Below are 11,477 nucleotides of genomic sequence, written 5' to 3' on the forward strand. Positions count from 1 at the left end.
CTGCAGGACACTCCTCCCTCCTGCGCCTGCCCTAGCTGTGCCTCCAGCTCTCCAGCTGCTGCTCTGCATTGGCTCGTGCCCAAGGCTCCCACCGGTGCAGCAAGCAGAGCATCCAGAGCCCCGCTCCGCACTTGTGGTGCTTGTTCCCTGTGCAGAGGGCTCACCACTTGGAGACCGTGATGTCCATCTCCCCAGGGGTGGCCCCAGGGCAATAATGTTGGGCTCCCAGGCGTTAGTTTGCCCCAAGTCTGTAGTTATTCAGTATATGCAAAACCAGGCTTAGCCCCGGATTAATCTGCATGAATAAAAATCATTCATAGTGGTATTAAAAACAAGCCCTTCTACATACTCCAGGTCTTCATTTGCAAAATAAGACTAATATACTGCTTTGAAGAATAATTATGTCTTCTGGCTTGTCAACTTGGACACTTTGCATAGAGTGTCTTTTCTAGTGGTATAAGCAATGCCTATAGCCCAGAACTCCTGATTTCAGCTGGGAGATCTAAGCCCTGCTACCATACAGATAGAATAGAAGAATAGAATAGAATAAAATAGGACTACTTCAGTTGGAAGGGACCTACAACGATCATCTAGTCCAACTGCCTGACTACTTCAGGGCTGAGCAAAAGCATTATCCAAATGCCTCTTAAACACTGACAGGCTTGGGGCATCGACCACCTCTCTAGGAACCCTGTTCCAGTGTCTGACCAACCTCTTGGTAAAATGCTTCCTAAAGTCCAGTCTAAACCTCCCCTGGCACAGCTTTGAACCCTTCCCACATGAAATAGAGTCACTCAGTGAATGAGGTAAAACTGTGTAACTAATTAACTAATATCAGAAGGGTACTCTTGACTTAAAAATGCATTGCTATTAACATACAATATTATTAGTTTTATATCCTGGATGGAAACGGTTTTACACAGGCAAGTCTTGCCTGTTATTAAGAACCGTAAAAGCAAAACCTCATTCACAGCTTATGTGCACTGCGTATCACGCTCATTTGTAAGATTAGAGCTTTATTATGGCTTTAAAACAGCAAAGTTTTTCCTATCCTGGTAACCCAGTTCGGATTCCTTTAAACTGACAATCCATGCAAGAGAAGATACTTTGAAAAACAATGACAAAAAGATGTAGCAAGCAATATCAGCAGTAACTTCAAAGAAATAGTGTTAACCTTGCAGGATCTGGTTGCCAGAGGAATAATTCTTTCTCTGCTAGCTGAAAAAATGAAAACCAAGACCAGCTACATCCAGACAGTGCAGATGTTGACTAGCACAGGATTACCGGTACTTCACAGCAAGAGATCTAAGAACTTAAAAAACCCTATTTGTATTCTGTAAAATATGCAGCATTGTCACCACTATATTTGAATTACTTATTTTATGTTACTTTAGGAAACTGCAACTGAGGGCATTAAGCACCCTAGATGCTAAGAAATCTAAACCCAGTACTTATGAATTTTAAAACAATCAAATATCTGAATGTGGTGCACATTTGAAAAAGAATTAGTCAAAATGAAAACGCGGTGAAAAATAGAAAATAAAAATGACAAGCAAGGAACAATTCCAGAAAGATAGGGTTCCCACTGAGCGTTAAAGTACAGCTGCTGAGGAAATCTGCCAGATGCATTCAGGACTCTCCGTAAATCGGGTTTGTGAATCAGTGTCTTCAATCAGAACTGTTGCCTTGGGGGAACAGAAGGGGAACGAGAGCTTCTTAAATGCTCGGCTAGGGGCAGGCTGTGGAGAGCAAATGTTAGATTCCTTTGCCTGAGGAGAATATGGGCAAGTGTACCAAGCAGCTTCCAAAAATATTTTACGTCTTCAAAGCACTGGACAAAGATGAACTAATAATTCCCTGCTCCATTTCGCATTATAGACAAAGCTGAATTCCAAAAGAAAAGCAAATCAGGTCTGAGGCTTGAGAAACGCAAAAGGACAATTTTTCAACAGTGTTGGGATGGCCAAGCTAATTTACAGTAGTAGTTTAGTGACAATCTCCAGGTTATAATCCCTACAAAGAAGTCCAAAGTGGTGTATTTTAATACCTTCCCAACTGCCTAACTGCATTTTGCTCAGCTGAACTCGATCCAACTGGCCCTTAACAAAAAAAGAATTTGCAGATAGGCATAAAATCATAAAGCAACAGCTCACCGGACACAGAGAGGAGCAGATGGATATTTTTGTCATTTCCCAGTAGCCTGTTCTTTTCATCTATCTCCAATTATCATACAGAGATGTTGACTACTGAAAAGTCAGAAAGGAGTGCTGCATAAGGAAATACTCAGCAAAGACAAGGAAGTATCTATCACTTGTACTAAAGGAGGACATCAGCCATTCAAGAGCTATCCTATCTGTTCTGCCAATCTAGTCCTACTGTGCAGCTATGGGTATTACAAAACATTCTAGAAGTAGCAGCAGCAGGGACTGGTTGCCTTCTCCTCACTGCAGGGGAATAACTTTTAATCTGTATAGACGTTTTCTCTTAAATTAGGTTATATTGAGCTTCAATAAATCTCTAATATTTGCTTTTGGGGAAAAGTTGTGATCTTAATTCGTATTTTTTACTTTCTTACTCAAGACATTTTTCTAAAGGATCAGCATATTAACTCATGGAATTTCAGAGAAAGTTTAAGCCTGTTCAAAACACAATTTTTGCTCAGGCTACAGCTGTGTCAGTTTGGGACATGATTGTTTTTTTAAAAAACAGTATCATCGTACCCGCAGAACACCATAGTGCAACAGCAGTTCCATTTGTATAAAGACATCTCACCCTGATCAAGCTTATTCTTCTTCTCATTTGGGAAAAAATTACACTTAGGTCAAGCATAAATAATGTTGACTACAAATGGATAGCAAATATGGTTCACGTGTTCCTTCAGTAGTCTAACCAATCCAACATATATTGTATACACAAACTCTAAAGAACACCAATGTCCAGCTCTGCTGGAGACTGAAGGCCAACTTTTAAAGACATTTTTACATGTCTATGGGTACCTGTGTATAGGTAGGTACAGGAGGGTGTCTTTTTGAGACACCTAAGTGCTTTTACAAATCTAACAAAGAGCCTGAATATCCTTACCATCCCTGTCCAATGTACATAACTCATTTAGATTACTTTAAGAAAACCCAGTTACCAACACACTACTAGTACCAAAATATTAAATATTTGGAAAGTAATTGTTTTCTACAAAATAATTTATTCAAGTTGTTTTAGAATGTTTTTGGGGAACAGTATTTTAACAGATCGCTGTTACAAAACTGCCTATTAGTAAAGCAATTGAGTCAGTTCTGGTAAAGCTGAGTACTTAAATACTTATGATAAACAAGTGTAGTACTTGTGGTTATCAGCTGCTGTGCACTCAGGAAACACAGAAAGCAATAGGCTTTCAAAGAGTAACTAACACGTAAGTAAACATATTTACATTTAGTTAAGATTCACTTGGAAAAATACTACTGAACAGAGTTGAAAATGCTGTAACAGTAAAATCCCTGTTGAAGGAGGTGCACATCCTGTTTCAGTACAGGCAATCTGCTGTTTTTCTGGCAGCGGCACAGGTAGTAAAAACATGGCAATACCAGTTACAGTGATAACAGCCCTTACCACAAATGGCAAAGCAATGAAATATAGTTGGGTTGTAAAGCTTAAGTACTGACAAAGTCACACTATTTGAGTCGTAACATTTCATAGATACTTTTGTTGCTGCCAGACCTGTATGTAGGTTTAAAACCAACGGTAGTGTTTGATCTGCATCTATTACTAACCTGTACAGCCAAAATCACAAAGCCAAACATTGCAACTCCATATCAAGACATCCTTGGAAATTACATGTAAGGACCAAAATCTATACTTTTCACTTCACTATTAGATTTTAGTTTTTGTACATTTTTTAAAGAGAATATTTGCTTACTTTTAAAGGAACCACTTCCAGATTCTTTTTTCTTGATTTTTGACCTATTCTTCTCCCATTCTGGGGAGGCTACAGCTAAGCAATTTCAACCTTGCAATTTCCAAACACTCATAATTTAATTATTCTGAACACAGACAACTTCTCACTGTTTATGCTTTGACTGGCTTCTCTGATCCCTGCCCTTTCAGTTTGAATACATGCAGGTATGCAATACTTTCAGATCCTTGCCAGAAGTAGAAGCCGAGACATTCGTTCTGCAGGGAGAATTAGTGGGGAACGACTTCCTAAGTTAGTAGGTGAGTTGGCAGGTGGACACCATACAACCGAAGAATGGCAAAAGGTGGTTATCAGTGAGTTCAAAATAGAGTAGTGTTAAAACTACTTAGTGTGCTGAGCATCCTTTCAGGTTAAGTGAAAGAAATAATTAAGGATTTCTTTAGCAAATAGTATCAGGAAACGGTAAGAGGTCTCCAGAGCCCACAGAGCTCTGCCATGAGGTGAGAGCATTTCCTGAGGGACCACTGCGTGAGTGCGAGGGAGCTGGCTGGCTTTGTGTAACTACCTGCAGAAAGAGGAACAGTTGTAAAGGATTAAGGCGTAAGGTAGGTGTTCACAAAACACACGGTGATAAAGCACATTATAAAACTAACGATATTTACACATCACAATATCCACAAGACCGAAGCACAGACATATCCTGGTGGTGTTGGCAATGCAATCTCCAGCTCTGTTCGGAAGGGTAAGAAATTATTTCTTTACAGTTTGTTAAAGATGTCGGTAGCCAATCAGTTAACACATTATCGCTTCCTAACATACAGGAATGAGGTTTATCACTGTTGCTAAAGCCACAGGCCGATTACCTGGGATGTGCAGCGAGAAGGCACGGACTGCAGAGGAGCCGCGGTGGAGCGGCGGGACCATCGCCTTGTACCTCGGGCTGTCACTGCCACCCGGTGGACAAACGGGTTTTACACCGCCAGTGACGCTGAATCCGACCTACTCAGCGTGACACATCAGGGAGACACTTGGCCCAGTGGATTTACAGGAGAAAATAAATCGCTTAACCTAAATTCATGGAAGAATAAGGGAGAGAATCTGTTACTTGATACAAACACACTCAAAAATCATGTGGGTGTATCCTAAAGCATCATAAATGTGACTTACAAATAATGGCTACAAATATTTTGAAATGCTTTTTGTTTTCTGATTTCTAGGCACTTACAATATGTCAGGTTTTTTTTGCAATACCAAGGGCTAACCCCTTTTAATGGTAGGTTTTACCTAATCACATCTTCAGAGGGAAGAACTTTTGAGAACAGCAAATAGCACAAATCTTACAATTATGCTGCTGAATAGTGGCGATATTAATGGTGGTTGACAGAGCTTCCTTGTTTAAAACAAAACTTTCAGACTCTCTGATGATTCCACTACAGCCACATTACTAACAAAGACAAACAATTTATGCAGGACAGTCAGAGCACTCAAGATGCTCATCCATATTCCAGTCCACAAATGAGAGCACTCCTTATCAGAAATACATTACACAATATCCTTTTATGTCCTAGACTTTCATTATTATTTAGTATTTTGTCACACTAGGGTTCTTCTAAGCACTTAAAAAATACAAAGGGATGTGACATCAAAGCAACAAGAAAGAAAAACAGAAGTTCCAGATGCAAACACAAAGTGGAAATGAGCGGCTCATAAATACTGTTTGTATAACACTTGCATTAGGACTTCAGTTAAAAGCATCTTTTAGGGTTATCGCTTCTTGGCTTTGGAAAAGTCAAACCTAACTTGGTCCTAGGTATTTAAAAGCCACATTTTATTTGGAAAAATAAAGTTCTTTCCAGCTGGGCACAATCAGGATTCTTGTTTTCCCCATGTGCCAATGTAATCATTTGGATCCAGAGCTCAACAACTTTTATTCTTGACAAATATTCGAATTTCCAGAAGAGTCACTTACTAGCCAGTGGGAGAAGAACAAAATACACTTTTCTTCCTATTTGACTTGTTACTGGATGACTCCAAAGGCCTTCCAGGCACCTAGCGAAGATCCTTGGGTCCCTAAGGCCCCAGCGGGCATCCTTCGGCCAAAGAGGAGATGAGAAAAGCAGAAAAGCTCTTAAGATCAAAACCTTTTTGGTCAATGTACTTTTTCTGGTAGCTCTGAAACTTATGATTAGAAGACAAATAATTTATCAGGCTCCATGATTATGTTCTCCATTTCAGGCTGTAAAATAACTGCTCTGAAGCAAACAAGGCATAATCTAATCTACTTTACCGTAACAGCAGCTGAACTAAGCTTTGACAGTGATTTTCTTTTTGTATGCTCAATTCCTAAACTCAAACTGAAGTCTGAGCTTGAGAGGGTGCAGACTACAATGAGTGAAACCAAAGGCAACATTCATATGAATCTTAATGAAGTGAAATTCTTAAGATTCAGGCAACTTCGTCTTCTGCAAGTCAGACAGATCTACATTACATAAGAACTTGATGTAACATTATGATACTCTCACAAATACAAAAGGTTGTATTTTCCAGTACCTGATTCCCCTGTGACCCAGCTTTTAAAACCATGATTAAGAAAGGTTTGGGGAAGTGAAGAGAGTATATGGAAAAACAGTGCAAATTATTTGTTTAACAGCATTTGCTTTTAGAGCACGTCCAGAAGTGTTAAAAATATGCTTCAGATGACAGGAGTGATTCGTAACTAGACAGCTGCTGAGAGAGACATCACCGAGAGGAGAGAGAGGGAGAGAGTGCGTGTGAGAGAGGGAGAGAGATTTGATATGCAAATTACTTGGAGAAAAAGAAATTAAATACCTCTTTTTCTGAGCTTTAGAATTCAGGAATGATTTTAATGTCTTTTGAATTGAAACGAAGTTGTTGCATCTCCTGATGCTGTCAGACCTTCAGCACCCCTCAGACCTGTTTTCACAGGCTGCAGTCATTACTCAGCTGATGTGATGAGTGTCTGCCGTCCCTTTCTGGGTAGGAAAAGGCAATAGTCTTTTGTCCATTTGGTGGTTTGTAGCATTAAGAGACTGACTGCTGAATTTCCTGTCAAGGCCTAACTTCATAAATAACTCAATTCTTACATAGGTGTCAATCTTTAGACAAAACATTTAATAAAGTCGGTTGGAAGTAAGTCCCAGCTCAACAAGTAGGGGAGATACTTTCCCCATTCTGGATCCATGGAACAAATTCAGAAAGTGATTGACTGAAATCCAAATCTGAAAGTAATGACTAAACCATTTAACACTTGAGTTTGAGCTTTGATGTTCTAGTGATCTCTGGCGTTCCCCATCTGAAAAATATCATGGCAGAAGTGCTCACCTGTGGTCTATACCTACAGTCCCACTGCTTTTCCCTATCCATTTAGCACAGATCTAGTAGCGCAGCCCTCAGCCTGTAGACACAGGACTTTACTGTAACAGCCTACCTCTAAAAAGCAATCTTCATTGATTTTCTGCTTTGATATTGCTAATTTCATATATACTTACAGTGGTATGATGTTCCCTGGAAGCCCAAGCTTAAATTTTGGTGTTTGTCAAAACTAATCAGCGTTAATCTTGTCCTTTTCATGACTCCACATACACATACCTCCTGCATGATTTAATGCTTATGGCTGTTCTGTACAGTTTTTCCCTGAAATACTGTGCCTTACTTTTTGTGCATAGCAGTGAAAATGCAGAGGGCCTTTATTCTGAAGTGGAAGTAAAACACAGTAAAATCAGCTCTGTACGTATATTTACAAATTTTCAGCCACTTCCAAAATAAGCATGTCATACATTCATATACTTGCACTGAAAAAGCAAAGCTGACTTTAGAAAACCAATATGATTAAATCATAGGCAAATTTGTGCCGACCAGTGCCTTTTTAGAAGGGGCTTTTTTAGCTGTCTTTGTTTCACCAGAATACAGATTATCTATTTGAAATACACGAAGTGAATGGACTTCCCATTGAGGTTAGTGTATGCTAGCATTGTAATAAAGGTTATGAAAAGATGTCCGAGCACCAGCTGGCCTTCCTTTGATCCTCTCCATTCTTGTGATGATACATTTTCACACTTAAGATGATTCCCTTCTACCTCAAAGGCTGAGAGCTGCTTTGGTCCTTACAAATATTAACTGCAATCACAATGACCTATCTTTCTGGTTCCAGTCATCTGTTTAATATAGAGTGGAAGGTCAGAACTACATTAAAAGGGCCTGAAAGGCTTTATTTCAGTATACTGCCCCCTGCAGAGCTCCACAAAAAGCTGGCAGACTTGTAGTTCATGCATGCACGCTCCTCAGCACTGCATTGTGCGGTTGCATTAATGGGCTTTTGTAACCTTCCAGGAAAAATTCCCTCACCAAGAGAACAAAACTGTTGTCAGATCTGAACACACATGTGAATATCAACTACAAAAAAAAAAAAATTGTATTTAAACAGTAGGGGTACTGTCTTTACAAAAAAGAATGTCTGAGTCACTAGCTTGTGTCTTCACTAGGCTGTGTTTTAAAGGCAATTTTTACCTATTTGCTAGGATGGAGATTTAATAACAGAGATGGAAACCGACTGTTTAGAGAAGGCAAATTCAATAATAGATGTCAGTAAGGATTAATGAATAAGGCTATGGACCAGAAAGCACAAGCCTGTGTATACCAATACAAAGAAATCTATTTGCAGCACAGTGGAGCACAGGTCACTTTGAAGTCATTAGCATACTGAATTACAAAATAGCTGCATCTAAGGCCCTTCAGTTGTCATAAGAACACATTTCCCAACCTATCACATTTTCCTCCTTCAAGTCTGCCTATAAAGCTCACGTTTGCTTGCTTTCTATTAAGTCTTCTGTACAAGCAGGACCATCTACATTTCTTGTCATGTTTGTTTTACGTATCACTTCTCAAACAAGCTCTTTAGCAAGAAAGCTGAATACCCAAAATCCCAGCACACACTCCGAAACACGGAGACCAGAGATTTTTATAAAGTTTTAAAAGTATGTGGGACTCTGTTTACCTATATGCCTCTACATTTTTCCTCACTGGGCTTGAATATGTTAACCTCTGGTCTGGATTATGAGGGGTGCGTAAGTGGCATAAAGTGAGCAGCAAGAATTGAATGCAGCTGTCCACGTATGAATGGAGCTACCCACAGTGGGGAAGACAATGAAAGGAAAGAAAAAAGTGGATTCCAGAAGCAAATGGCCTATGGGGCCAGTTCCACTTGCTTCACACTGATTTTGTCTTAAATTTGGCTTGCTCTTGTATATGCCACTTAGATGTTTTGCGAAGACTTCATGTGTAGCAATTACTTCCCTATAAAATTATCAACAGGAGTTTAAGACTATTTGGACTTGCTGAAGAAGCCATGGAAACAAAGCACAAGTGCTCTGTTCTAAAGCCCAATCTCTGAATTCAAGAAACTGCAAAACATCTAGTAGGCCAGGTTTAAAAAGAGTATGAGAGAATGCAGATAAAGTCTCCGACCACAGAAACACTATACGTGCTGAACGGCAACAGGTAACAAACAAGTGGTATGTCCTTCCTAGTGAAGTTCTCCTTCCTTAAACAACTTTTTATTCTCAGTTCTAACTAAACTAGATCGTAAGTCTCAAGATAAGCAGAAGATTTTTTTTTGGAGGGGGAGTTATTTCAACTTAGACTTAATTATATGATGTATCATTTTCCTATGTACACACAGAAAACATACCCACATAAAAATTTTGTATAGGTTTAATGCACTTAAATCATCCAAAAAACACAATAATGCCTTCAAAGTGTAAACACAACTATAATTTAATTTTTTTTATATTGTGCAGGAGTCAAATGACAGAGATATCTCTGCACTGAACAAACCCAAACTAAGCCCTGAACAGTTACCTGCATTTTACGGAAACAAGTGTGATTCAAGTTTGCAAGATGAACTGAACAGCAGCTCTGAACTGCAGGATAGCGATTCTAATAAATAACAATTAGCAGTCCTTCGATTTTACTATGCCAGGTTGGTTAACACTTTTTTTTTAAAATAGCATGCCATTTACATCGATTACAATGGCATTTCAGCAGTGCCTGCTACTAGCCAATTGACTGATGCTTATTCATATCCCTCAGCATGCTGGCTATGGATATTTATGAGCAATAGCTATGGCTGCGCGTCTGCTGCTTGTGAAATACTATTGGCCCAATAATTATGTCATGGTTTGCACCTGTTCTTCAAAGTCACAGGATGGCTGCTGTTTTCCAACTATGCCACCTTTATGGCAGCGTTAGGACTATCAGATGGTATTTGCTATTCCCACTCAAACATCCTCTTCATTATGGACCTATAGGTTGGCATAGGAAATTCTTAGGAATCAGAAAAAGATCCTCTTTCAAGGTAATTTCCTACAGAGTTCTCACTGAGAAAAGCACTAGACAATACTAAATTGACATGACATACTATATTTGATTTTGGAACCGCAAAAGCAAAATACATCTTCTTGCAGTCAGGCAGTGATATTCTCACTGCAAAGTGGCTGCAGGGATGGGGCTTCTTAATCCAAAACTTCTTACTCTATACATAAAAATTCATTCTCTTCCATCTGCCTGTATCTATCTACTCACCTTTTGAATTTTCTCTCTTGCTCAGGTTTTCCTTCAAGCCAGCTAGAAACAATAGTTCTTAGTGCTCCTGCCCAGTGCTGCAACTCTTGCTTTTTCTGGTTCCAGCTGCGCAAGCTCAGAGGGATTGCTTTCTCCCACCAGTGTTTTCTCTACTTCCTTCTCAAAGATGCCACATTGCAACATGGTGTTTTATCAAACTCCCCAAACTGCAAATAGTATTCACAATCTGGTAGCAGGTTTGAGAACCTTCACGTTTTCGGTGTGAAACACGCTCACAGAAAGAAATACTGCCAAGCAAATTATCCTTTATGCAACACGGCTGTCCTCTCGGCATAAAGCACTTGATACGTACCAATCTAATCTATACGCTCACAGGCATCTCAAGATGCCTTTTTCACTTTAAGACAGTCCCCAGCAGTAACACATTCCTCCAAAACAAAGTGTACAGACCTCCAACATTCTGTTAGAAGAGCACAAAGGCTGCAACATCGTCTGTTTTAAACCTATCCTGTACTGAGTCCACCAAAATACAACAGAGAAAGCAAAACCATTGCAGAACCAGAGGCAACTAAAGAGTTAGGAGGTTTACAAATTGCAGATTTGTCCTTTCCAAGCAACAGAATCCTCAAGGGAACAGAATCAAATTTTTATTTTCTCTTGGGATAAGTAAATCTAAAAATAGTTTCTGACATGGGGAAAGCTACAGAGCTAGTGACTGGCAGATACCCACATTTTGCCTTAGGCACTAGTGCAAGGAAAGCAGAGTGAGAGTGAGTGTGAGCACAGAGAGACAGAGGCAGAACCATAATACATGGATTGTTGAATAACATGTGGATGATTTCCACAAAGATCTGCAGTGTTCACCAGCAAAAAATGTAAAAGAAAATGAATGAGAGAAGAGCTAAGGGTTCAAACATACAAAGTGTTCCCTGCTTAATCCTAGGTGGGACTGTGTTCTGCTAGCCTACAT

The sequence above is a fragment of the Calonectris borealis genome, chromosome 4 (assembly GCF_964195595.1).
Source record: "Calonectris borealis chromosome 4, bCalBor7.hap1.2, whole genome shotgun sequence".
Classification (NCBI taxonomy): Eukaryota; Metazoa; Chordata; class Aves; order Procellariiformes; family Procellariidae; genus Calonectris; species Calonectris borealis.